Here is a 4,810-nt window from a genome sequence, read left to right as displayed (position 1 = left end):
GCACATCCCCGCCTCACTGACAGCAGCACATCCTTGCATCACTAACAGTAGCACATGCCTGCCTCACTGACAGCAGCACATGCCTGCCTCACTGACAGCGGCTCATTCCCATCTCACTGCCTCACTGACAGCAGTACATCCCCACCTCACTGACAGGAGCTCATCCCCACCTCACTGACAGCATAACATCTCCTCCTCACTGAAAGCAGCACATCCCTGCCTCACTGACAGCAGCACATCCCTGCTTCACTGAAAGCAGCACATCCTCACCTCAATGATAGCAGCACATCCCAAACTCACTGACAGCAGCACATCCCCACCTCACTGACAGCAGCACATCCCCGCCACACTGACAGCAGCACATTCCCGCCTCACTGACAACAGCATATCCATGCCTCACTGAGAGCAGCACATCCCCGCCTCACTGATAGCGGCACATGCCTGCCTCATTGACAGCTGCACATGCCTGCCTCACTGACAGCATCAAATCCCCGCCTCACTGACAGCAGCACATCACCTCATCACTGATCGTGGCACATCCCCGCCTCACTGATAGCAACACATCCCAGCCTCACTGACAGCAGCACATCCCCTTCTCACAGATAGCAGCACATCCCCACCTCACTGATAGCAGCACATCCTCACCGCACTGATAGCAGCACATCCCCACCTCACTGACAGCAGCACATGCCTGCCTCACTGACAGCAGCACATGCCTGCCTCACTGACAGCAGCACATTCCCGCCTCACTGATAGCGGCACCTCACTCCACAACTGATAGCAGCACATCCCTGCCTTACTGACAGTGGCACATAACCATCTCACTGCCTCACTGACAGCAGCACATCCCTGCCTCACTGACAGCAGCACATCTCCACCTCACTAACAGCAGCACAGCACCACCTCACTGACAGGAGCACATCCCCACCTCACTGACAGCAGCACATCCCCGCCTCACTGATAGCAGCACATCCCCTCCTAACTGATAGCAACACATCCCCGCCTCACTGACAGCAGCACAACCCTGCATCACTGACAGTAGCACATGCATGCCTCACTGACAGCAGCACATGCCTGCCTCACTGATAGCAGCACATCCCTGCTTCACTGACATCAGTACATCCCCACCTCACTGACAAGAGCACATCCCCACCTCACTGACAGAACATCTTCTCCTCACTGACAGCAGCACATCCCCACCTCACTGACAGCAGCACATCCCTGCTTCACTGAAAGCAGCACATCCTCGCCTCACTGATAGCAGCACATCCCTACCTCACTGACAACAGCACATCCCCACCTCACTGACAGCAGCACATCCCCGCTACACTGACAGCAGCACATTCCCGAACACTGACATCAGCATATCCATGCCTCACTGAGAGCAGCACATCACCGTCTCACTGACAGCAGCACATGCCTGCCTCACTGACAGCAGCACATGCCTGCCTCACTGACAGCAGCACATGCCTGCCTCACTGACAGCAGCAAATCCCAGCCTCACTGACAGCAGCACATCACCTCATCACTGACCGTGGCACATCCCCGCCTCACTGGCAGTAGCACTTCCCTGCCTCACTGACAGCAGCACATCCCTACCTCACTGACAGCAACACATCCCAGCCTCACTGACAGCAGCACATTCCCTCCTCACAGATAGCAGCACATCCCCGCCTCACTGATAGCAGCACATCCCCACCTCACTGATAGCAGCACATCCCCACCTCACTGACAGCAGCACATGCCTGCCTCACTGACAGTAGCACATGCCTGCCTCACTGACAGCAGCACATGCCTGCCTCACTGACAGCGGCACATTCCCATCTCACTGCCTCACTGACAGCAGCACATCCCTGCTTCACTGACAGCAGTACATCCCCACCTCACTGACAGGAGCTCATCCCCACCTCACTGATAGCAGAACATCTCCTCCTCACTGACAGCAGCACATCCCCGTCTCACTGACAGTGGCACATGCCTGCCTCACTGACAGCAGCACATGCCTGCCTCACTGACAGTACCAAATCCCTGCCTCACTGACAGCAGCACATCACCTCATCACTGACCGTGGCACATCCCCGCCTCACTGGCAGTAGCACTTCCCTGCCTCACTGACAGCAGCACATCCCTACCTCACTGACAGCAACACATCCCAGCCTCACTGACAGCAGAACATCTCCTCACTGACAGCAGCATATCCCTGCCTCACTGACAGCAGCACATCCCTGCCTCACTGACCGCAGCACATCCCCACTTTACTTTCAGCAGCACATCCCTCCTCACTGACAGCAGCACATCCCCTCCTCACTGATAGCAGCACATTCCCTCCTCACTGATAGCAGCACAACCCCGCCTCACTGACAGCAGCACATCTCAATAACAGCAGCACATCCTCACCTCACTGACAGCAGCACATCCCCACCTCACTGACAGCAGCATATCCCCTCCACACTGACAGTAGCACATCCCCTTCTCACTGACAGCAGCACATCCCCTGTTCACTGACAGCAGCACATCCCCACCTCACTGACAGCAGCACATGCCTGCCTCACTGATAGCGGCACATTCCTGTCTCACTGCCTCACTGACAGCAGCACATCCCTGCCACACTGACAGCAGCACATCCCCACCTCACAGATAGCAGCAGATCCCCACCTCACTGATAGCAGCACATCCCCACCTCACTGATAGCAGCACATCCCCACCTCACTGACAGCAGCACATGCCTGCCTCACTGACAGCAGAACATGCCTGCCTCACTGACAGCAGCACATCCCCACCTCACTGACAGCAGCACATCCCCGCCTCACTGATAGCAGCACATCCCAAACTCACTGATAGCAGCACATCCCAAACTCACTGACAGCAGCACATCCTTGCATCACTAACAGTAGCACATGCCTGCCTCACTGACAGCAGCACATGCCTGCCTCACTGACAGCGGCTCATTCCCATCTCACTGACTCACTGACAGCAGTACATCCCCACCTCACTGACAGGAGCTCATCCCCACCTCACTGACAGCAGAACATCTCCTCCTCACTGAAAGCAGCACATCCCTGCCTCACTGACAGCAGCACATCCCTGCTTCACTGAAAGCAGCACATCCTCACCTCAATGATAGCAGCACATCCCAAACTCACTGACAGCAGCACATCCTCACCTCACTGACAGCAGCACATCCCCGCCACACTGACAGCAGCACATTCCCGCCTCATTGACAACAGCATATCCATGCCTCACTGAGAGCAGCACATCCCCGCCTCACTGACAGCGGCACATGCCTGCCTCACTGACAGCTGCACATGCCTGCCTCACTGACAGCATCAAATCCCTGCCTTACTGACAGCAGCACATCACCTCATCACTGATCGTGGCACATCCCCGCCTCACTGATAGCAACACATCCCAGCCTCACTGACAGCAGCACATCCCCTTCTCACAGATAGCAGCACATCCCCACCTCACTGATAGCAGCACATCCTCACCTCACTGATAGCAGCACATCCCCACCTCACTGACAGCAGCACATGCCTGCCTCACTGACAGCAGCACATGCCTGCCTCACTGACAGCAGCACATTCCCGCCTCACTGATAGCGGCACCTCACTCCACAACTGATAGCAGCACATCCCTGCCTTACTGACAGTGGCACATAACCATCTCACTGCCTCACTGACAGCAGCACATCCCTGCCTCACTGACAGCAGCACATCTCCACCTCACTAACAGCAGCACAGCCCCACCTCACTGACAGGAGCACATCCCCACCTCACTGACAGCAGCACATCCCCGCCTCACTGATAGCAGCACATCCCCTCCTCACTGATAGCAACACATCCCCACCTCACTGACAGCAGCACAACCCTGCATCACTGACAGTAGCACATGCCTGCCTCACTGACAGCAGCACATGCCTGCCTCACTGACAGCGGAATATTCCCATCTCACTGCTTCACTGATAGCAGCACATCACTGCTTCACTGACAGCAGTACATCCCCACCTCACTGACAGGAGCACATCTCAATAACAACAGCACATCCTCACCTCACTGACAGCAACACATCCCCACCTCACTGACAGCAGCACATCCCCTCCACACTGACAGTAGCACATCCCCACCTCACTGACAGCAGCACATCTCCTCCACACTGACAGTAGCACATCCCCTTCTCACTGACAGCAGCACATCCCCTGTTCACTGACAGCAGCACATCCCCACCTCACTGACAGCAGCACATGCCTGCCTTACTGATAGCGGCACATTCCTGTCTCACTGCCTCACTGACAGCAGCACATCCCTGCCACACTGACAGCAGCACATACCCACCTCACTGACAGCAGCACAGCCCCGCCACACTGACAGCAGCACATTCCCGCCTCACTGACATCAGCACATCCATGCCTCACTGAGAGCAGCACATCCATGCCTCACTGAGAGCAGCACAGCCCCGCCTCACTGACAGCAGCACATGCCTGCCTCACTGACAGCAGCACATTCCCTCCTCACTGATAGCAGCACATCCCCGCCTCACTGACATCAGCACATCCCTGCATCACTGACAATAGCACTTCCCCGTCTCACTGACAGCAGCACATGCCTGCCTTACTGACAGCAGCACATGCCTGCCTCACTGACAGCGGCACATTCCCATCTTACTGCCTCACTGATAGCAGCACATCCCTGCTTCATTGACAGCAGTACATCCCCACCTCACTGACAGGAGCACATCTCAATAACAGCAGCACATCCTCACCTCACTGACAGCAGCACATCCCCACCTCACTGACAGCAGCACATCCCTTCCA

This window comes from Pseudophryne corroboree, chromosome 4 (genome assembly GCF_028390025.1).
Source record: "Pseudophryne corroboree isolate aPseCor3 chromosome 4, aPseCor3.hap2, whole genome shotgun sequence".
Classification (NCBI taxonomy): domain Eukaryota; kingdom Metazoa; phylum Chordata; class Amphibia; order Anura; family Myobatrachidae; genus Pseudophryne; species Pseudophryne corroboree.
Note: the sequence above shows the minus strand (reverse complement) of the source record.